A 25,226-nucleotide genomic window follows, 5' to 3' on the forward strand; every position below is an offset into this window, starting at 1 on the left:
ATAAGGTAAGGACAACAACAGATTGGTACTTACTCTTTAGCATAACCAACCAGATAAGGGTAGCAATTGCTTAAGGATAACACTCAGGCAGCAGGAAGCAGCAAGAAAGGATTAATGGAAAAGAGAATCATAGTGAGGAAATAGGTAGGCCATAGCTATATTGTAGCTATTCTACTTAGAAGCTAAAATGTGTATAAGTGGCAAAAGAAAAAACAAACTGCACGGTCAACTTTCACTGAAATCACGATAAAAATTAAAAATACATATCTATAGACATAACAAAACTCACAGCCATAGAGCATACTCATAGTGACCCTCCATTAAGTTACCAAGGCTGTAAGTCTTTTATGGGGGGAGATTACCCACCATTCTCTCAAGAAGTACCTAGTTCAATTCCACTCCCAGGAATATACCCCAAGGAATTTAGAATTGAGACAAACAGAGATTTGCACACCAAGGTTCATAGCTATGTTATTCACAATCACAAGAACATGGAAACAGCCCAACTGTCCAACCACAATCAAATGGATTGAGAACTTGTGGTACATTCACACTATGGAATACTATGCAGCACTCACAAACAACAATTTCAAAAATTACTACATAACTTGGGAGAGGGCATTATGCTGAGTGAACTAACTCAGTCTCATAAGGATAAATAACACATAGGAGATCATTATTGTAAAAACAGAAGGCTAACTAGTAAGACATGTATGAGGACCCAAGGGGGAAAGGAATGGGAACAGAGAAAGAAGGTGGATGAGGGTGTGGGCGGAAATCAAAGGGTCACACAATTTGGAGAGTGGAGGGATGGATGATAAGGAAATGTGAAATATCAGGCAAATATTTGGAAAGACAGGGTAATGATGGGCATTAATGGTTTAATGATGAATGATTTTGTAACATATATGAATGAGAATGATTGTATGAAACACACTGAATGAAGGCTAATGTGAACATAATGTATATGAACTTTGTATGTAAATCAATGTAACATTAATTTTTTTTTAAAAAAAGAAGTAGCTGGTAGATCCCATCTGCTGGTCTTTCAGTTAGAGATACAAGACACGTAACATAGCACCAGGGCTTCTTTATATACAATGAAGCCTACAATAATATTTTATTATTTTTGCTTTAAAATATCCTTTATCTTTCACATAAATAGAAGAAAGCATAAATGTGTGTATTCTTTCATATTTCCCTAAATATTTACCATTTCAAGGATTTTCAATACATTTAATTTGGAATCTCCTCAGGGCATCGTTCCCTTTCCGTGCAGATTACATCCTTTACGCTTCTTGAGGAGAAAGTGTGCTATAAATTCTTTTAGCTGTCCTTTATCTAAAAATGTTTTTATCCTACTCCATTTTTAAAGGGTATTTTGCCAAGTTGAGAACTCTATCAATAGCACCCCTCAGAAAATCTTTAAAGAGGAGTCCTGTGGATGCAGCAGATTAAGTATTGGGCTTCTAATAAAAAATCCACCCCCAGAATCCACCAGCCTTTCTACACAAGAAAGATGTGACAGTCAGTTTCCAAAATTATTTACAGTCTTAAAAATCCAAGGGGCTGTTCTACTCTGTCCTACAGGGTTTCTGTGAGTTAGAATTGACGTGGTGGCAGTGGGTTTGATGTTTAGTTTGGAAAATTTCAAGATGCCATTCCATAGTCCTCTGCCCTCATAAACTCTTAGAGAAATCATTCATCATTCGTATCAATACCTTATATTTAATATTCTTTTTTTTCATGTGTAGTTCTTTTTATTTTAAACCTCTGCATGACTTACTGAAATTTTTGCATCTTTAAACTGATTTGTATCTCCAGCTTGGGAAAACTTAGCTCACTGCTTCTTCAAATACATTTTGGGGTTTGTTTGCTGTTGTTGTTGTTGTTGTTGTGGTTTTTGAATCTTAGTCTCTCTCTCTCACACCTTCTTGTGACTTCACCTAGAGATATTTGTTCATAGCATTCCGAGACATGGGTCATCGTTTTCAAACTTTGTTATGTGCATTGTTTTTTTCTTGTTGTGTACTGTCGGGTCAGATCTGACTGGCACAGGAAGATAATGCCCCTCCATCTCCAGAGGAGCTTCTGGTAGATTCGAACCACACACCTTTGAGATTGCAGTGCAACATCTTGCCACTAAGCCACCAGAGTCCCCTATGTTCTGTACATTTTGCAAATGGAACAGTCTGTTTTCATCATTCTGGAAACAGAAGTCTTTCTGGAACAGTGGAGATCAATAAAAATATAAAACATCATGAAATGGAAATTACATGTTCAAGTAGTCATGTTGAAAAAGTAAAAATTAAGTAGAGAAATTAAAGCAATAATTCATTTTTTAAAAAAACTACAAGATGGACTGACAGAGTGACTTCAACAATGGATAAGGAAGAGATTGTTATGTACCCCCAAGTCAGAACTGACTTATTACTGAACCTCCAGTGGGTTTTCAGAGACAGCTAGCCCCACACAAGAAGAGACGCCTATCTTTCTCCTTCAGAGCAGCTAGTGGATTTGAACTGTGTGCCTTTGACTGTGTGGATCACAACAAGCTGTGGCTGACTCTAAGCAGAATGGGAATCCCAGAACATTTGATTGTGCTAATGCGAAACCTATACTTGGACCAGGAGGCAGTCGTCAGAACAGAGCAAGGAGACACTACATGGTTCAAAATCAAGAAGGGGGTCCGTCAGGGATGTATTCTGTCTCCATACCTTTTCAATCTGTATGCAGAACAGATCATCCGAGACACTGGGCTATACGAAGAGGAATGTGGAATCAGGATTGGCGGAAGAATCATCAACAACCTGCATTATGCAGATGACAAAACCCTGCTTGCTGAAACTGAGGAGGACCTGAGGCGCTTGCTGCAGAAGATCAAGGACTACAGCCTCCTATATGGACTGAAGCTAAATGTCAAGAAAACCAAGATTCTAACCACTGGGCCAATTGGCAGCATCAGCATGGATGGTAAGGAGATTGAGATAGTTAACAGTTTTGATTTACTTGGCTCCACAGTCAACGCTCTTGGTAACAGCAGCCAGGAAATCAGAAGACGAATTGCATTGAGAAAGTCGGCTGTGAGGGACCTCTCAAGAGTACTGAAGAGCAATGATGTCAGGCTGGAGACTAAGGTGTGCCTGATACGGGCTGTAGTCTCCGCAGTTATGTGCTATGCATCAGAGAGTTGGACAGTGAATAGGGCTGATAGAAAGAGGATTGATGCCTTTGAGCTGTGGTGCTGGAGAAGAGTGTTGAATATACCATGGACTGCTAGGAGAACAAACAGGTTTGTCCTGGAGAGGGTGAAGCCAGAGTGTTCCCTGGAGTCAAGGATTCTGAAGCTTCGTCTGACATATTTTGGGCATGTTGCAAGGAGAGGCTGGTTCTTGGAAAGGGACATCATGTTTGGCAGAGTGGAGGGGAAGTGAAGGAGAGGAAGACCTTTGGTGAGATGGATCGATTCCTGTGACTGGAGCGGTGGGAATAAGTGTGTTTGAGATGACTAGGTTGGCACAGGATAGAACAGCATTTAGAGCTCTTGTACATAGGGTCGCTATGAGTCGCAAGCGACTGAATGGCACATAACAACAATAAGAAGCCAGCAGAGCTCCAAGTATGGTAGACATTGTGACGACTGTGTAAGGTTTTGATCTGTTATTTCTACGGTCACGGAGTCAGAGTAAACTCAAAGGCTTCTAACAATAATATAACAACATATCCAAATGAATTTTAAATTCAATCTGTAATCAATGTTGTTGTTGCTACATATCAAGTCCAAACTGAGTCACAGCTAACTCTGCAGTGGGTTTTCAGAGACAGTCAATCACACAGGACGAGAATGCCCATTTTCATCCCACGGAGCAGCTGGTGGATTCAAACCACATGGCTTTGCGTTGGCAGTGCACTCCTTACCACTAAGCCACCAGAGCTCCCTGATCAATGTATTAACTAAACATGTTATAATGAAACTTGTGAAAGCCAGAACTCAATGGGACTGCCTTGCTTCTTCAGGTCTCACAAGGTGCAGATCTTTGACAAGGTATAGCGTATGACTTTTCCTTCACATCAAGGGAGCTCTGGTGGTTAAGTGCTAAGGAATCGTATTGTCAAACCAAAGGCTTGTAGTTCAAATCTACCAGCTGATCTGAGGAAGTTAGATGGACAATCTCTTCCTGTGCAATTTATAGCCCCTGAAAACCCACTTGAGAGTCAGCTAACAGTTGGTTCTAACTGAAGAGGCCATAATAACAGCATCACATCACTAGATATGATGAACATAGTAGAATATACCTTATACTTTTCTGTCTCTCAAAAGTTCAGGTCTTACATAGTCCAGTTTTCACAGTTTATTATTTTCATCGCAAGTCCTCAAATGCAATGTGTATTTTATACTTCTGGCATATCTCATTTAAATCTATCTGCATTTCAAGTAAATAACAGTCACCTTAATTAACTGCACAAATTTAAAATATTCTTCTTTACATCACTTATTTATCTGTTTTGAGTACTAGATTTTCAAATTTACAAACCGTATCGATTTTCTCTGGAAAGTTCTCTGACAGCAGATTTACCTAATGCAATTTGTCTTTTGACTTCCTGACTTCTGGTGCCAAGAGAGTTGATTGTCGAGCTGAGTAAGCTGTAACTGTTAACATCCTAAAACTCTTCTCCATCTATCATGGTGCTACCAATTGGCCCAGCGTTGAGAATCTTTGTCTTCTTGATGTTGAACTTCAAACTATATTGAAGACTACTGTCCTTGACCTGCTGTAGCAATCGCTTCAGGTCCGCCTCAGCTTCAGCAAGCCTGGTCCAGTCCATGGCCTTCACAATTACTTGCTACCCATCAGAGAGCTGGACAATGACTAAGGATGATGGAAGAAGAATTGATGCCTTTGAGTTGTGGAGCTGGAATAAATAAGTCTGTCTTAGTGCGGGTGAAACCAAGTTTCTCCTTGGAAGCTAGGCACATATTTTGGGCACGTGGCCAGGCAGGACCAATCTTTGGAGAAGGACATCATGCTTGGAAGAGTGGAGGGGCAGTGCAGGAGAGGAAGACTCAGATGAGATGGATTGATACAGTAACTAGGGCAATGGGGGTAGGCATGTCCCAGTCAGTGAGACTGGTTCAGGACAAGACAGGTTTCAGAGCTATTGTACATAGGGTCTCTATGAGTCACAGGCAACTTGACAGCACATAACAACAACAACAACACTGATTTTCTAATCTTTCATACATGTTTTGTTTTGATAAATTTCTTACAATACCCACAGTGCCTGATCACCCACTTACTATACAGTTTCTCCTTCACCCATCATAATAAGTTTAATCATCTATTTATTAATTTTTTACTCTCTACTCCCTCTCTCCCTTCATGGTAACCACACGACTGTGACTATATCTGTGTGTAAATCTTTCTTATCTTTTTAGAATAGTAGTTTTATACAACTTTTGCTCCACTGTGATTGACTTATTTCATTCCACATAACACCCTCCATAATATTCTTAAGCGCACTAAAATTTGAGAAATAGCAGGATGTAGTGATTTTCAAGGCAATCTCTAGCACCCTAAAATAAAAAAATCAATCAACATGTTTCCCTTATGAAATTTTTGGAAAGTAGAAAAATCCCAGGTCAGAGATTTTCTCTGGCTCATCAAATATACAGTTTTTATGCTTTAAAAATGCAAGCCAACGTAGCTTTATAAAGGCAGTAAGTTAATGCCCCTCAACTGAGAATCTGTTATTAACATCCCATCTCTCCCTGACTGTTCAACATTTATTTAATGGTGTGACCTTTCTTAGGTCTTGATTTCCAAATCTATGATGTGAACAAAGCCATAAACTGTCCTCGCCAGGATGCAGGGTGGTTTAAAATTGACTGGTGAACAGAATTATTTGAAAAGGTCCCACATGAATCTTCTTTAGAGGCTAACCACCACCTAACCTGCAATTCATTTCTGCAAGGTCAACTTAATTTTCACTTTTGGAATTCAAAGTGCGTGTTCCGAAGGGCCACAAACATATCAAGGGCAGGGACTCTCGCTTCTCTTGTGTGCCTAACACACTACTTGGTATATAACACACAGACATTTCTTGCATTAAAAAGCTCAGATCAGCTGTGAGCAATATTTTTTTTTTTTAGCAAACAGTAATTTGAGCAAGAGCTTGAATAAGATGGAACATAAATAAACAGAGAGGGAGGGGGGAAAGACTGAAGAAAGTGAGAGAGAGTAACATAAGGTATAGAATAGGTGCATTCTGCTGTTAGCCAAATTGCTGAATTACACCTAGATCTGTCTCCATCATCTCTCACTCTGCTCTAGCCACACTGGTTGCCTTTCAGTTTCTCTAACAAAACAAGTTCATTCTTACTTCAAATCCTTTGAACATTCCCTTTCTTCTGCTTGAAATGCCCTTCCCATAAGCCACTGCTGACGCTGGCTCCTCTCTGATTCCCAAGTTGCACCAGACCCCAGCTTCTCCAGAGATCCTTCCATGCAACCTTTCTCTCCAATTCCAGTCAAGTCATCCCTTGCTTTGTGTCTCACGTTGTTAGCTGCCATCGAGACAGCGGTTTACTAATCCCTGCACCATGAGATGAGACACTGCCTGGTCCTGGACCATCCCTTAGGGCTCAATGGTTGTGCTTCACAAGGATTTCACTGGCTAATATCCAGAAACAGATCACCATAACCTTCTTCCTAGTCCGCCTAAGGCTGGAAGCTTTACTGTAACCTGTTCAGCATTCTAGCAACATGCAAACCACAACAAAGGAGTGGAGAGGTTTAGTTTGCTTGTTTGTTTGTTTTATAGGAGTGGTGAGTTCTAATGAGGCGTTGAACTTGGGAGTTGAACGTGGGTCTCCATCCTGCAACACAAGGATCTTGCAGTTGAACCACTTCTATCTCGCTTTATCTCATAACCATGATGTTAATGTCTCCAGACTATTACAAGCTATCATTTGCTAGAGCTGTTTTTCTTGTTTATGTTCTATTTTCCCTGGAAAATTTAAGTTTTGTGAATCAGGGGCTTGTCTGAAGCCTCTTTCCTTTTTCCAGTTCCTAGCTCAATGTCAAAGAAACCTGGTGGTGCTGCTCATCAAGAGGTTGTTGGTTCAAACCTACTAATTCTATTGTCAAAAAGACTTCATAATCTGTTTCTATAAATGACATGTTGTTGTTGTTATATGCCATCCAGTCACTTGCGACTCATAGCGCCCCTATGTACAACAGCCCTAAACCCTGCTCTATCCTGTGCCAATCGCACTGTCTCTGACACACCCATCCCGATTACCCCAGTCACTGAATCAATCCACCTCATAAGAGGGTCTTCCTTTCCTGCACTGTCCCTCCACCCTCCCAAGCATGATGTCCTTTTCCACGGACCAGTCTCTCCTTACAACATGTCCAAAGTATGTTAGACAGAGCCTCATAGCCAAGAAAATAATATAGGACAGTTCCTTTAGGCCACAAGGGGTCACTATGACTAAAAATGCTAATTGTCCCCCAACAAGAATGGCACAATACTACCTCTGGGAGATTCCTGACATTATACACAGATAATGATGATAATGATTATTATTATTATTCATGAGAAATGTGATGCCCTTGAGTTTGTTAGGTCTTAAAAAAAAAACAAAACCAGCTCTACCCAAATCAGGGACTGGGGTAATAGGCATAGGTGTGCCAGAGACAGTAAGGTTGGCTTAAGACAGAGCAGGGGTCAGAGCTGTTATACACAGGGTCGCTAAGCAACCGGAAGGCACATAACAACCACCACCACCACTCAGATCCCATCAAATGAAAGGAGGTAGATCCATGGTCTCTCTTCCTATGACTAGTCATGCTGACTTGGAGAGTGGGCCTGAAATGATAAGGAAAACCGTTTGGAACTTGATCGGTCACTTGTTGGGCTCTGTGACTTGGGGACAGTACTTAACTGACTCTATTTCCTCCTTGGAGAGGCGAACTGATAAAAATACTTGTGTCAAGGAGTTATGCAGATTAAATGAGAAACTGGACTGATCACACTGGGCTTGGCCTAATGCAACAGGCACTCCATTAATGACCTGGATCAGCTATGATTCGTTGTTGTAGTGGCACAGTGGTTGATGTACTTGGCTTCCAAGCAAAAGGTCAGAAGTTCAAACCTACGAGGAGCTTTCCAGGACAAATATACAGCAGTCTGTTTCTGTAATAGTTTCAGTCTGGGAAACTCTATGCCACCTTTCTACTCTGTCCGTTTGGGTCCCCAGGAGTCAGTGGACTTGGGAAATACATTTCACTTGAAATGGATTAACCATAATGATTATCTGAAAATTATTATCATGATAACAACAGAAAGATACAGGAAGGTAGTTTGAGGTCTCTGGGTAGAGTGAATAATTAACATATTCAACCAGTAATAGAAAGGTGACAGGTTCAAATTCACAGAGAAATTCTTGGAAAATAGTCTTTGTAATTTACTTCTGAAAAATCAGCCCTTGGAAAGCATTTTCTTTTTTTTTTTTTCTTTTTTAGCTTTTTATCATTGAGACGGTTTTATTTATTCATTCATTTTCTTGAACCATTATAAGGAGATTTGAATTTTCTGCTCTTTCTTAAATCAGTGTTGGTAAATTGAGTTCTTGTTGATGCACACACAGTTCTATTCTGACACATACGGGGTGGTCATGACTTGGAGTCAATTCTATGTCAATTGGTCGTGAACTCAAGGTCACCTTTCCTGATTCGGCTGGCAATGCCAAACATCACGTGGGAACTTTTAACGATGGCTTCTCGTTCTGTGTGGGTGTGTATGTGTCCACGAGTGTTTCAACTCCCCATTAAATTTCAAATGAGATCTTTAATTCTTTGGATTTGATTTCCTGGGTGCAGTAGAAGAGGGAACTGCAAGTAAACACCACATTGGAAATCTGACTGTTCAGTGAATCGCAGCATTCTTTTCTCATCTGTCACAGGGGGAAAAATAATAACTAAAAGGAGAGAGAGAGATTGAAGCTAAAGTTGCTTAGAAGACAATCACACTAAGATGCTTGAGAAGCAATTATTAGGAAGGAATTTCCCTCCATTCCTCCAGCCTCGCCATTCTAATACTGAAGGGCATTTAACTGAAAATCACTTTTTTAACACAGCAGTCTCATAATCCTTTATAAAATCTCTCCCCAGCAGTAGCTGTAGGAAGTTTTGTACAGCTTGCAAGATAATGTGGAGGAAAATAGCCTCCCAGGCCTTTGCCACTGATCTGTGGGGACAGCCTGCAGAAGTGGAGCGGAGGGTGGTAATTGCATTACTCCACCGCCCACAAATCCTGATCAACCAGAACCATCAGTCCAAGTGAGGTGGTTATTTACCCCAAGTGTGACCAGTCCCCACTGTTCTTCACCTAGGATGCAGAACTTGCTATAAGGCCAAGCCTTCTGTGGACACTTACCTCCTAAGGAATTTAATCCCTGACCAAGAAATTCACTCTAGGCATCTGCCCTTCATTCGATAACCACATAAGCATTATCTTTAGTTTTCAGACTCTTATAAAAATAGCCAAGTGCCTGGCCTTTTATTTTTCCAGTATTATTTCTTGTTTTGTTCTACTTTCTGAAAAGCCTGGTGCAATCCCTGTGATGCTGGCCCATATTCACCCTTCTAACCCTTTAAGCCAATCTCCAGGTTGAAATTTCAGCCAAATAATAGATAGGTTTATAAAGTGGACCCTAACACTAGGGAGATAAAGAGTCAACCATTCAAGAGCAAAAGGGTAGCTTCTGCCCAGGGATGAATCTCAGAAAGCAAGAAGGAATAGAGACAAAAGAGAAATGGAAATGGGCAACACTGGGAGTAGTGGCAATGTGGGAAGATGACTGTTGTGGTGGTGGTGGTGGTGTTGTTATGTACCATCAAGTCAGAACTGAAACATAGCTGACTTTTCAGCAGGACTTCAGAGGCAGTAAATCACACAAGAGGAAACTGCCTATTTTTATCTCATGGAGCAGTTGCTGGATTTGAACCACATGTCTTTGGGTTGTCAGTGCAGCTCCTTACAGACCTTCCTATTGCATTGTGGGGATTGCAATTAAGTCCATGGATAGAAGTGTATGTGAATTATTGCACAGAGGGGGAAAAACCCTTTTGTATAAACTTTCATCCAAATTAATAGCCAAGTTTAACTGTTTCAATGGCCACCGAGTTGGCCCTCAATTGTGGCGGCCTCATTGATGGCAGGAGATTTTGCCTGGTCCAATGTGATTGACCGAGTCGTTGAAATGTGACTATTGTGTCGATGCAGCTCATAGAGGGTTTTCATTGTATTTGATGTCTCTCTCCTTGACCTCCTGTTCCAACCCTGCCATCCTTTACTAGGTGACTGGATTTTATCTAATGATGAGTTCAGAGCAAGGAAAGCAATATCTCTCTGTCTTCGCTGCTAAGAAACATCCTGGTTGTGTTTTCTTCTAACACAAGGTGATGCTGATTCTTGGAAGGTGTGGGCACGTGCCAAAAGCAGACACACAATATGCTGCCGCCAGCTTCTGGTAAACACAGCGGACCTCAATGCCCACTCTACTGCTCTTCCTTCTCAAGGAAGGGACCAGAGGCCTCCCTGGTGAGATTCACCACTTCACATCTTTCTCTCCTTCTCCCTCTGGTAAATTGTATATGGTGAATTGTAAAAATAGTAATAAATTCTTTGGTTTTAAAAACAATCAAATTACCATCACAAATGACACACCCTGAGACAAGGTGAACTTTCACGAGTGACTGCAGAACCACACACAGGATCAAGGCAGGTGCTGCACAGGAGAGAAGAGGGCTGCCTTAACAGAGAGGTCCTTGACAGGAGAAAACATGGCCTAGCCTGGCCAAAGCTTCCAAGTTGTAAGAAAAGGGGAAACCTAGTTTTGATGTCAAATTATTTCCTACAAACAAATGGATTGAGGCATTGTGGTCTATTCACACAATGGAATATGATGCAGCACGTAGGAGCAATGATTTTGTAAATTATTACCTAACTTGATAGGTACTAGAGAACACAGTGCTCTGTGAACTCACCCAGTCCCACAAGGACAAATACTGTACAAAACCATTATTGTAGAATGAGTGTAAGGATGCAAGAGGGGTGGGTAGCAGAGGTTGCAAGCAGAGGGATGTCGATGTGCATGGGGTAGAGGGGGCTTAAATCATAGGCTCGTACAATTTGATACATGGGGGGTGAGGGAAATTGAAAGAATTTGTTCTTGAAAACAATGTATTTGAATGTTGTAAATAAACTAGCAGAAAATGGGGGGGAAAGTAAATACAAATAAAATTGTCAAATGTTGAACGTCATTGAATGATCTCTCAGTAGGGTGGGCGGAATCATTCCAGCCATCATGAAAACCCCACCCACTGTTATCAAGTCAATTCTGACTCATTGTGACTCACTGTTGTTGTTGTTGCTATGAACCAATGAGTCAGAACTGACCCTTAGCTCACCCTACAGTGGGTTTTCAGAAGCAGTGCAGGGCAGCTCCTTACTTACCACGGGGCAACCAGAGAGAACAGCCCCTTGGGATTTCCAAGGTGATAAACCTCTATGGAAGCTGACTGCTACCTCTTCCTCCTACAGAGAGGCTACTGGTTCAAGGGTTGACCTTTCTGTTAGCGCCCTCCCCCCCCCCGAGAGCGCTAACCACTGCATCAACCGGCCTCCTGGAGAAGCCCCAGGATGAGGCAATGCTGTGGCCACGAGTTGTAGCCAACACTATGGTAACTCACAGTGATAACAAAAAAAAAAAATCCACAGCTTAGCAAATAAAACAAATTTAATAGTCATTATTTACATCAAACAAAAACCACTATGGGCCAGAAAACGTCTGTGGGCCACAGTTTTCAACCTCTATTTCGTATTCAAGGGCAGCAAGAAACAAATGAACCTTCCATAAAACAAGCAAACATGCCAAAACACAACGAAGAGAAGCCAAAGTCACAGTTAGCAAGGAGAAAGTAAAAGGCTTCCTGTTCTTTAAGTAAAAATATATATATATATATACACATATACACACACACACACATACACACATATATGTATGTATGTGTGTGTGTGTATATATATATTTTGCATGGTATTCCATTGAATGGATTATATATATATATTCCATATAGGTTGTTTTGGTTTTATTTGTTTTAAACTCTGATTTGAGTAAAAGTTGACAGAGCAAATCTGTTTTCTAACCAGCAATTTATACATCTTTGATTTTATAACATTCGCTGCATTCCCTCAATATAGCGGGCACTCTCCTCACTCCTTCCCAGGGTTGCCCATATCCATTTATCCTTCTTTCTTGCCGCTTCCTGCCTTCTGGGTTTTGTTCAGGGGCAACCGCTGCCCTTTCGGTCTCGCACGACTCACTGTTTTGAAGAAAACATTGCCCTTGAGTGTTATTAGTTACTTTGTAGGTCAATCTGGAGTTTTGGCAACGCTTCTTAGGGATATGTCCAGATTCAGCTTACAGGGTGTCTAAGTGAGAGCATAGTCTTAGGGTCTCTGCTAGTCTCTAAAAGACAAGCCTGCTCTTTTTTTCCCCCTTTTTTAAATGATTTTAAATTTTGTTCTTCATTTTTTCCCCCCACTCTGTCCAGGATCTGCTCCTAAAACTTTACAATGGTTTCTAAATATCTCCCAAAAAGACAGTAAAGACTTTTCCAAGATCCTCAAACTAATATTTCCCTAGAGATCCACAGCAGTTTATGTTTCCAATAGGTTTGTGGCTTTAATTTCAGAAATGGTTGCTGAAGACTGATTTTCTGTGTATTCGTATTAAACGGTGACATTTGCATCTTTCTGGCTACTCCTTGTCTACCTTTCCTGAGGCTTACTGGCACTTAGGCTTTAGGGTATATATTTACACACACACAGCCCTCCCTGCCACACAGATCACATTCTGCAGTTCTGCAGAATGAATGACAAAGGTCCCTAGCTTCCCCATCCCATTAACTGAAAAGATAGAGTTACTTTGCCCATTCAATGAGAAAGGAGCCCCTGGAGTGCCGAGTCAGCATGTCAGCTACCCCACTGGCCCTCAATCCTTAATGGGAAGAGGATGCAGTGAGGAACTGACTCTGCAGAATAGAATTCTGGAGGAAAAAGCCCCAGCAGGAAGGTGGCTCCAGGCAAGGTCTGTCAGCAGGGATGAACAGCCAAGAAAGGGCTGTGGGTCACATCCACGCTTATGTTCACCCAATAGTTCCACGTCTACGGAAAGCTCTTTATCAACATCCCTGTATGTTCAGGGAGGGACATTCTCCTCGGAACAATCAAACATGCACAATCAAAAGAGCTGCTTTTGCCTAAGGAAGAAGGTCAGAAGGCAGGAAAGGTTAGATAAAGTGGATGAATGGAGAATGGAAACATACATAGGGAGTGGGAAGAGTGCTGTTACATTGTGGGGATTTGTCATCAATATCAGGAGTGGTATCTGCTCCCTAAACATGTCTTTGGAACTCTATAAACTTTTAGAAAAGCTTCAGGCCTTTTATTCATAGTGTTGCTATGAGTCATACTCGACTCATGGCAAGCAACAACAGAAACAACATCAGATATAAACAGAATATGCCTGAACGCTTGCATGGAACACTAACTTACTCTATACCGTTATTGTTATGTACCACTGAGTTGAGTACAACTCATCGTGACCCTATGAACAACAGATCTGAACTCTGTCCAGTCCTGGGCCACCCACACCATCTCCGACATACCACTGCTGTCATCACCATGTCAATCCATCTCACTGAGAGTCAGCCTCTCTTTCACTAACCCTCCACCCTTACCAAGCATGATGTTCCCTGTCAAGGAGTAGCCATCTCCTCTTAACAACATGGAAGACAAATGATAAACTTCCTCTACAAACTCCACTCAAGTAACAATACAGTGTGTGTGTGTGTGTGTGTGTGTGTGTGTGAGAGAGAGAGATATTACCTTGTAATTACTACCGTCCTGGGTTGACATCAGGTTCAACCCAGACAAATCTGCGAGGTGATGCAACCAGGATGAAACAATCTAGAGTCAACAAATGCACCCAGATAATAGTGTCCACAAGTGAGGGACGGAGGGAGAAAAGGAGTGCCGGCTGGCTGGCACAGGGCCTCCTTGTGGAAATGGCATTGTTATGGCAATAGACAGAGATGAGAGTTGTTCAACATTGTGAAGGCTTAAAATTCTAATGGATGGCACACTTCACTTTTCGAATTGAATGTACAAGATTGAAAGACAAGTATATGAATTTTGCATGCAAATCAATATAAAATTTAAAAGAGAATTTAGAATGACATTAAATATAATTGCTGTTGTTAAACTGTTAAGTGCTGTCATGTTGTAGACAACTCATAGCGACTCTATGAATGAAAGTCTCGAACACGAAAAACTTTCATCTTTTCTCTAAGTTTCCAGAGGCAAGTTATTTTGGAAGTGGATGCCACTCCTGCTTCCAAGCCTGTCTTAATTTAGGAGCTCCACCAAACACTGTCCACCATGGGTAACCATTCTTGCATTTGATACATGAGTGTCACAGTGTTCAGCATCACAGCAACCACGAGTTGCCTTTCTACCTCAAATTGCCAGACCATTGCTGTACTACTTAGGAGAATGTTTGACTGTAAACAATTAAAACCAGAGCCGCAGACTGGCGACCAAGAGCCTTTTTAAACAGGAAGCCAAATCTAATCTGCTCACACCCAGTTTTCAGCAACGGCCATGCCCAAGTCTCAACCAAAAACCAGAAAACAAACCTTAGCAGAATGCGGCCAGCTCCATTCATCTTCCCAGATTGAGAGCAGCCTCAGACTGACAAACAGCCCCAGACTGACAACCAAAAGCCTTTTTAAACAGGACACCAAATCTAATCTAATCTCATCAATATATTCGTTGTTGTTGTTGTTATGTGCCTTCATTTGTGACTCATAGCGACCCTATGTACAACAGCCCTAAACTCTGCTCTATCCTGTGCCAATCGCATTGCCTCTGACACACCCATCCAGATTACCCTAGTCACTGAACCAATCCACCTCATAGAGGGTCTTCCCCTCCTGCGCTGTAATAATTATTTAAAAATTTAAAGTAAGGGAGCTCTGGTGGCCTAGTGGCAAAAGAGCTGCGCTGCAATCCCAAAGGTACACAGTTCAAATCCACCACATGCTCTGCTGAAGAAGGAAGGGCAATCTCCTCCTGTGCTAGTCGGGTCTGATTCGACAGCACATAACAAGAAAAGGAAAAATTAAAAAAAAAATGCAATTTTTTAAAAACTAGAATAATCGGGGGTGGGGGAAGTTAATGGTTTCATTGACTTCAACTCACCCATTGCCACTGAGCCACCGCTGACTTGTAGCTGATCATCCAGCAGGTTTCAGCTGAAAATTGCATCAGAAGAAGCTTTCCATCATTCTCCCTTGGAAACTGACTTCTAAGGGAAGGTGAGGAGTGAATTTATGAGTTACTAGGTGTCTTTTCTTCCAGAGGAGAGTCAGAACCAACTTGCTCTGGCTGGAGTCCCTAAGAAGGCAATGGACAGTGTGCCAGGCAGGCGGGCACAGCCTGGCCAGACCACCAGGACCCCACACTCTGAGCAATCACGTATCGCTGTGAAGCTGAGAGGGAATGAGATTGTGAGAGGCAAAAGAACAGAGCGGGCAGGCTTCCGTTCCCTCCAACAGGGCTATGCTAGAATCTACTCTTGGCCCTTCTCTCGCTTGGATGTCAGGAAAATGGTGCCGGAGATGGCCAAGAACAGAATTCACACATCAGGAAACTAGGGCACAGGGACTCTGCATAATTTGCCCAAGGTCACCAAGTGAAAACACGTCACCCAAGTTTATTGGAATGGCAGTCACCTCTATACAGTCTGAAGCAATCACCAGCCATGGAGACCCTTGAATCCCAAGATTTCTGTGTTCACAGAGGGAGTGCACCTAGGGATGCTAGCCGGCTGTGATTCCTGAGTCGTCCAACAGGTTACTAAGCTCAGCAGCAAAGTGAAAGGTGAGAGGTGTGAGTGGACCAGGAGGCGTCTGAGAAGAATGGTCTATAAGTGATGTAATTCCCAAGAAATGAGCCTCTGGAAGCCCCCTGGAGCACAGCGCTGCTCTGACACTTAAGCACTCTTCTAATTAAGAAAATAAAAGCTGTAAAAGGCAGTTGCCTTTTCAATGAGCAGAATGATTTATACGTTAAGGACACGGGAGCTGCACGTGCTAACGCAGAGGAGGTGGTGCTGCTAACTTAGAGACGGCACCTCTCTGGTGGTTCAATCCCACGAGCATCTCCTTAGGAAAAAAAGATGGGTAAAGAAGAGTACTGAATGTACCATGGACTGCCAGGAAAACAAACAGATTCATCTTGGAGAGGATTAAGCCAGGCTGCTCCTTGCTTGGAGGCAAGGATTCTGGGGCTTCGTCTGACATACTTTGGACATGTTGCCAGGAGGGACGGGTCCTTGGAGAGGGACATCATGCTTGGGAGGGTGGAGGGACAGCGCAGGAGGGGAAGACCCTCTATGAAATGGATTGATTCGGTGACTGGGGTAATCGGGATGGGTGTGTCAGAGGCGGTGCAGTTGGCGCAGGATAGAGCAGGGTTTAGGGCTGTTGTGCATAGGATCGCTATGAGTCGCAAGCCACTCGACGGCACATAACAACAACAACAACAATCTCTTCCTCGGAGGTTCACCGTCTCCAAAGGTCCACTGAAGGGTGAGTGAGCAAGTGAGGAGCTGGTTCTGACTCCAAAGCAATGAGTTATTTTAAGAAGGCAGAACTTGGATCCACACTCAACACCTACACAAGCAGAAAATCACACAACATATTGCATAGCGCACATCTCTGGCAAATGACCTCTTTAAAGTTTGAAAAATCCAAGGTGTCCCCTTGAGGACTAACATGCACTTTGATGCCAGCCATGGTACTTTCCATTGTGTCACAGGTATATGGAAGCTGAACCATGAGTAAAAGAGGAGGAGGAAGAACTGGTACCTTTGAATGATGCTGCTGTCATCTAATATTGATTATACACGAAAGGCCAAAAGAACACGTACGTCTGCCTTGGAAGAAATGCAGGCAGGATCGTACATCTCTTGTACAATGTAATCTCACATACATTGGACATGTTATCAGAAGGGAACAATCCCTCAAGAAAGACATCATGTTTTGTAAAGTAAAGGATCAGAGAAACATGGGAAGAGCCTTCACGAGATGGGCTGACACTGTGGCCACCACGATGACTTATCCATTTGAGTGCATTTGATTAACAGTGATTGTAAAAATGGTGCAGGACTGGGCAGTGTTTCTGTTGTACACAAGGTCACTCTGAATGGGCATTGACCCAATGGAATCTGATGACAGTGGTAAGAAGGTAAAGTTATGTGGATGGAAAACGAGTAACTGTCAAGAGTTTGTGAAATGATGAGACAGGGTGACTACAATGAAGCAGGGAGCAGTAATCTTTGGAATGATGGAACCCTTCTGTGTGGTACAGTGATGGTAGCACAGCGCCTGCCCAGCTCACAGGAATTAACTGTCCTCTGCTGTTAATGTAAAGATTCAAGGATTCAGTCTACCTAGAAGGTGGAGGGTTGGTGGAGGAAGGGAAGACCATCAACCAGGTGAGTGGACATGGTGACTGTGGCAAGGGGCTTGAGTGTGTTAGAGATTTAGAAGACGGCATGGGATAGGACAGGATTCAAACTGGTTGTTCACAGGGTCACTAGGAGTTGTATTCTACTCGATGGCACCTAACAAGAACAACAGAATAAACATGTGACCATCTAGTTCCAAATAAATCAGTCAGCGAAAACTCTGCAGAACATAGTTTTACTCTGATACACACGGAGTATTCACGAGTTGGAAACAACTGGTTTGGTTTCATTTTTGAACATACAAAAACAGCAACCCTATGTAAGTCTCTGCAATATTTTTTTGTTTGCATATTCATTTATTATTATTTGATACTGGTTTACTTTAAAAGTTCATATACATTGTTTTTCACATTGGAATTTTCCCATTTCCTTAACTCACCTCTCTCTCCACCCATCAAATTGTGTGACCCTATGATTACCCCCAACCCACCCATCCCCACCCCTCTGCTCCCACCCTCCCCCTCTTAGGTCCTCATACATGTTTTACTACTTATCTTTCTATTTCTACAAGAATGGTCTTAGACAGTATTTGTCCTTATGGGACTGAGTTAGTTCACTTAGCATGATGCTCTCCAGTCCCTCCCAAGTTAGGTAGTAATTTTTAAAAAATCATTGCTCCTGTGTGCTGCACAGTATTCTGTGACTAGCACAATTCCTCAATCCATGCAGTTGTGGTTGGACATTTAGGCTGTTTCCATGTTCTTGCAATGGTGAATAATGCTGCTATGAACTTTGGTGTACAAGTCTTCTTTTGTGCCTCAGTTCTCATTTTCTTGGGCTATATTTTAAGCAGTGGAATTGCTGGGTAATTTCTTATTACATTGAAGTGGACAGCACAATCCTAAAATGTGGACACTTCTACCATCTTCCTATGCCAATTACAACCTCAGAAACTCATTGGAGGGTCAGCTATAAGTCGGTTCTAACTGGAAGACAAGGGGAGAGACAGATAGAGACAGAGACAGAAACTGACTCTTCATTATGTTGACTATTTCTCACAAGAATTCTAGATTGCAATCATCCTAAATTACAGTAGCTTCTGAAATGAATTTCAAAGGGGTTTCATGGCAATAGAACAGGTGCAACATTTAAGTCATTATTTTTCTAACAAAAACAATATCAGAAAGATTGAGCTTAATACAGCTCATAATCTACAATTCATGTCCTACACCAAGAAGTCTTTTTATGCCTTTGGTTATGTTCCATTCATTTAAAAAATAGACATAAAATAAAATGAGTTAAACATTAACCAACCAACCATATATCATTGCAAATGAGAGTTTTCAGTTCATACTTACAGGCCAGTGCAACTCAACCATTGTTGTCATGTCAATTCCAAATCCTAGCAACTCTCTATCGGTTTCTGAGGCTGCCAAGTGTTTATGGAAAGAGACTGCCCATCTTCCTTTCTCAGAGCAGCTGGTGGGTTCAAACCACTGACCTTTAAGTTAGCATCCCACCTCTTAATTCACCATGCCACCGGAAGTACTTACATGAGGGATAAACAGGTAAACATTCAGAATGTGATACTCAGTTGAAAACTTTCCCATCACTTTCAACTACCAAGATGGCCCAACAATTTAATAATACACCCCCCCTCAATTGCACGAGACTGAAACACAATTCATCTAAGAATCTAATTGCAAAATGGCCTAGGAGAGAAAAAATTTCTGCGTAGTCATCAGATCACCCTCGATAATGCAAACCTTTTTTTTTTCCTTTGCAAGCATGAGGACAGATAAAGGAAGATGGAAAATAATGAGTACATATCTATCTGGAGACTGACAACTCACAGGCATGGTAAATAAAGACTGTCTCCCCAGGTGGTGGTAGTTTGAATACAGTCATGCTTGGCCCTAAGTGAAATCTCTTTGACAGAAGCCTGCTCTATTTAGAACAGCTGGATGCCAACCCTGGGGTTTCAGATTGGGATAATAAAATGCCATTATTATGCTGGTGGTGATACAGGTTTCTCTGGGATCAGAGCAGAGGAGAATGGCCTGGCAGTGGAATAATAGATGTGAAGAGTAGTGGGGAACGTGGCCTCCCTGACTCCTTTAAATCAATTCGAGACAACACATTTCTGGAGGGTAAATTACACGCCAGGCATCGTGTCCCACCCCTGCTCCAAATGTGGGTTAAGCCCAAGTTCAGCTTCCAGGTTCTGCTTGTCTTTCTTCTCATACTCTTAGTTTGTCATTACCATTGCTTGTCACTGCAAGTCTCTGCAAGAATGACTTGAGGGGCTTAAATAGCAATCTATCTGAAGACAGATACGCTGCCCATGGTTCCAAGGCTACGCAGCAGGTGCTGTCCCTGCGATGCTCTTGGCCTTTCCTCCATGGACACAAATGAGGCAGCGTCCACAAGTCCTGAGGAGGACAAGGGGCAGGTCTGTAGGCCACCTACTGCTGCCTCTTCCATCATGAACACGCACGCTTTCCCCAAGTCCTCTCAACATTCCCTTTGTATGTCTCTCTGGTACAGAGACTCATGAGTTCTGACTCTTCTCTTCGTCATTGTCGTTGGGTACCATTCAGCAGTCTCACTCAGTCACCTACCCCATGTGACAGAACATAACTGTCCTGAGAACAGATCATCTCATCTTTTTCCCTTGCAGTTTGAACCAGCAATCTTTCAGTTAACAACCAAGTGCTTACCCATTGTACCACTGGACTCTCTTCTCATTCCTTGTAGGAGTATTAGACCTTATTCTTGATATGGCTTTAGAGCGAGAACACTGGCTTTGAGCTTTGACATGTAATGTGTTTCAGCCAATGGGAAGTTAGGGAGCGGGGTGGGATCAGCATTGTAAAATGTGGTCTCACAGAGGGTTCCCCCTATATTTATTCCTTCCTATAAAATCAATTCTTGAAAAGTGAGATATTGTTGTTGTTTGTTGTTATGTGCTGTCAAGTCACCTGCGACTCATAGCGACCCTATGTACAACAGCCCTAAACCCCGCCCTATCCTGTGCCAATCACACCATCTCTGACACACCCATCCCAATTACCCCAGCCACTGAATCAATCCACCTCATAAAGGGCCTTCCTCTCCTGCACTGTCCCTCCACCCTCCCAAGCATGATGTCCCTCTCTAAGGACCAGTCTCTCCTCACAACATGTCCAAAGTATGTTAGACGGAGCCTCAGAATCCTTGCCTCCAAAGAGCCACCCTGTTTAACCCTTTCCAGGACAAATCTGTTTGTTTTCCTAGCAGTCCATGGTATTCTCAATACTCTTCTCCAGCACCACAGCTCAAAAGCATCAATTCTCCTTCTATCCTCCTTGGTCATTGTCCAACTCTCTGATGCATAACAAGTGACTGTGAAGACCATGGCCTGTATCAGACGCACCTTAGTCTCCAGAGAGACACCACTGCTCTTCAGTACTTTGGAGAGGTCCCTAACAGCAGACTTTCCCATGGCAATGCACCTTTTAATTTCCTGGCTGTTGGTGCCAAGACTGTTGACTGTGGAGCCAAGCAAACTAAAACTGTGTACATTAGATTAGAAAAAAAAAAGACATTATGGTTTGGTAAAGAAGGTGCCCAGTGAAACTAGGGAAAGAATCCATTAGTTAGCTAAATAAAATAATCGCAACAATGAACTCAAATCTATCAACCATCATGAAGAATGGTGCAAGGATAGGCAACATTTCCTTCTGTGATTCCTCTAGTAATATATCCTAATTCCAAGTCCCACAGCTAGATCCCAATTGAATTGTGAAGATATCCCTTTCTTGTTTCATTTGATTCCAAATCCATCTGCCCACAGCCCTTAGATTTTAGACCACATAAGTGTTTGTTGTTTGGAACTTGACTGTGTATGCATTGCTGTGTGTTTGGTTAGTAGCCCAATACTTAAGGGTTTGTAGTGCTCAAAGACTCATCCAATCAAGGAAATCCTATAGAGTGGTTAGATAACACCCACTAGCTGCAAGGAGCTTCCTTTCATGACTTGAAAGAACATCTCCAGACACTGTCAAATATTTCCATACATTTGTTATTGGGATGTCATTGAAAGTTTACACAGTACATTGGTTTTCCATTGAACCATTCGTCCACATTTTGTTGTGTGGCATTAACTACAATCTCCACAGTGTAATCGTACTCTTCTTCTCACTTTGCTCCTGGAACTCTAATTCTCATTTCCATGAATCTTTCCACCTGCCTTCTTCAGCCCTCTGAGTTTTATCCCTGGGCAAATCCTGTTCGTTTGACCCTGTTGTTATATGCGGTCAAGTCTGCTAAGATTCACAGTGACTCTGTGAACAACGGGGTCTATCCTGTGATCCTGACCACACTCGAGCTCAATGTTATTATGGTCATTGTGTCCTTTCATCTCCTTTACAATCTTTCTCTTTACTACTGAACTCTATACTTTTCCAAGCATGATGTGTTTTTCCAAACACTGGTGTCTCCTGACAACATGCCCAAGTGTGTGAGATGACGTTTCACCATCCTTGACTCTCAGGAACACTCTGGTTGCATTTCCTCCAAGACAGATCTATTTGTTCCTCGATGATTCTATAGGGATCATACAGGAACAGACCTATAGAATTCATTACTATAACAGGTGCCTGTCTGGTGCTACTGGTCGCCTTACTGGCCTTCTTGTAGGCTGAAAGTTAAACCACAATGTTTAGTTTTGTTCCAGGTTTGAAGGGTGACTAAGGGCTAGAGTATTGGGGACTCGACCAGCCCCAATCAGACCTGTAAGGCTGATTTTTTTTTCCATACATTGTTGAATATCTCCTGGAGGCAAAATTGTCCCCACTAAGCTCCATTGCGCTAACTTAATACACTTTTAGACTACTGAGATGAAATACAACTTTTCCTTTCCACTTCCCTGTCACTACCTGCCTTGTCCTTCACATAGAAGGTGTTCAGTGTGGTGGTTGATTCATTTCACATTCTTATGGATCCATCTTAATTGGAGGGTTTTGTTTTTTGAAACAGCCCAGCGGGTAGTTGCTTTAATCTGCCATTAAATCCACATCATTTCACAAATGACTGCTTAAAAATGCACACTACTTAGGTATCAATTGTGTTTGTGCAGGATACAGAATTCTGCTTCTTCTAATAGGATCACTGTCTGAAAAGGCAATCTTTTTTCTTTTCTTTCAGTGCCTACCGAGGAGGAGGCCGTGTTATTCTCCAGCAATCATCAATTTCCAGAGAGGTTATTTATGAAGCCATAGAGAAATGTGATGATGTTGCAAAGAAGTCAGAACAGCCTACAGGGAATAAACTGGGGGAGCCCAGAGGAGCTGTTAAGGATAATGGACTAAAAAATAATTAATGATGGAGAAAATCATGGGAAACAAAAATTAAGAGTAAAAAGTCCACTTAGGAGCCTCCATAAGATATAGCCCTTTTTACTGACAGCAGAATTGCCAATAGGTCAAATACTGGAAATGTGAAAATCTGTTTCTAATAAATCACATGGGATTTCATATTACCCTTGGGTGACGTGACAGATCTATGGTGGCACAGTGCTCTGTCAGTGTCTACTCAGCTAACGGGTGACCATCTGAACCAACCCAGCAGGGCCAGACGGAAGCTCTGCTGACTCTGCTTCCTCAAAGGTTTGTTGTTAGTCCCCTGACAATCACTTCCAGCCCATGGGAACCCCGCGTGTGCAGAGTAAAACTCCATAGGGTTTAGAAGCAGACCACCAGGCCCCTCTTCTGAGGTGCTTCTTGTGGGTTCAAACCACTTACTCTTTGGCTATTAGTGGTCATTTGGTGTCACTGAATTGATTACCACTCACAGCAACCCTATGAACAATAGCTAGAAACCTCGCTCTATCCTGTACCCTCCTGACAATATGCACCATGATCAAGCCCATGAAGTTGCTATTCAAGCAACTTGATCAAGCCCAGTGTTGAAGACACTACTCCATCTCATTGAGGGGCTTCTTCTCTTTCATTGACCCTCTGCTTTTTTCCCCAGCATGAGGCCTTTTTCCAAGGACTGACCCCTCCTGATAACATACCCAAAATATGTGAAATGAAGTTTCATAATCTTTGTGTCTACGGAACATCTTATTTGTACTTCATCCAAGACAGACTTGCTCTTTTTGCAGTTCATGGTTTCTTCAATATTCTTCATTTATGCCACAATTCAAAAGACATCACTTTTTAAAAAAAAATTAAACTTTGGGCCTTTGTTTAACTCTTTTGCCCATGGACTCCTCCAATAAAGAAAACACACTAAGTCACAATTCTACTCTAAAACCTGGGTCTCAGAACCAAATCAACAGCAACGAGTTCACCTGAGAGTAATTCTATTCCAACAGAGTGGTAACTATAATTATTAGGAACTGAAGGCATGAAAAAAAAGTGATTTCCAAATATATATGAGTGAAATTGCCAGGTTACAATGAGCAAAAGGTACTCTATTTGATGTACACAATAAGAACTGTTGCACTTTTTAAAAAAATCTATATCAAATATCCCGTTTGATGTAAAATTGAAGAAAAGAGTGTAACTCATCCCTAAGCCAACTCTTTTTTTTAACAAAAATGTTGTACAAAGATTCCTGTGGCATTTCTGCTGCCCTTAAATTTTAATAATACTGATAAAATATTCTACTCTCCTCAGCCAAGTAATTTTTTAACTTTAATTGGTAAGCCCTCATTTATTATTTCTAAAGCATAAAAATTCTAATATCCAGGATTTATAACTCACCCCAGCCATCGTGACTGCAAATGTATTTTTAAGTGCACTAGAAAATAGAGGAAGCAAATGAACACTTGGGAAATTTAAGTTTGGGCTACAATAGAAAAAAAGAAATTTTTTTTAAACAACAAATCTATCATTGACTAACTATATTATGCATCAGCAGTGAAATAAAGCAGCCTTCTGCAACCCCTGGGGTGATTTTTAAAAAAGCTTTCTCAGGGAGTCAGATGGGGATTTAATACAGCAGCCAAGAGCCTGGTCTTCCTTATACGCAACCCCCGCTGATCATTTAGAAAATGAATGAGGAATGAAACCTAAGGATGACGTGAGGAGTCAGTGAAATAGAAATATTACATATTGATCCACAGGTAATCAATCAATGCCTCTGGCTACAGTTATTTTTAGCCATAAAATGAACTTTACTTAAAAGAGGAAATAGTGGGGGGGGACCCCACAGAAAACAAAAACATATTTGGAGAATGCCCCTGCATACTATGATTGGATTTGTGCAAACTATGATAACATCTTTCTCCTTGTAAAATAGAAAATCTGAATTTCTTTCTAACTCACCATTTTTGGTGAGTGTGTCGAGTCAGCTCTAACTCTATGTGCAATAGTACAAAACACGGCCCAAACCCACTGAAGTAGGTTAAACAACAGCCATCCAAAGGCAACAGCAGTTCCTAATCCCAGGAATCTGTAAATGTTACCTTAAAGAGGTGAAAGAGCCTTTGCAGATGTGATTAAATTAAGATCTTGCGTTGTTAGTTGTTGTTAGGGACACTGAGCTGACTGTGACTCAAAATGATCCTATGAAAAACAGATTGAAACCCTTCCCTCCTGCACCATCATGCTCAAGTTCATTGTTAAAGTCA

This window comes from Elephantulus edwardii, unplaced genomic scaffold (genome assembly GCF_000299155.1).
Source record: "Elephantulus edwardii isolate Elephantulus edwardi_28Jun2011 unplaced genomic scaffold, EleEdw1.0 scaffold00162, whole genome shotgun sequence".
Taxonomy (NCBI): Eukaryota; Metazoa; Chordata; class Mammalia; order Macroscelidea; family Macroscelididae; genus Elephantulus; species Elephantulus edwardii.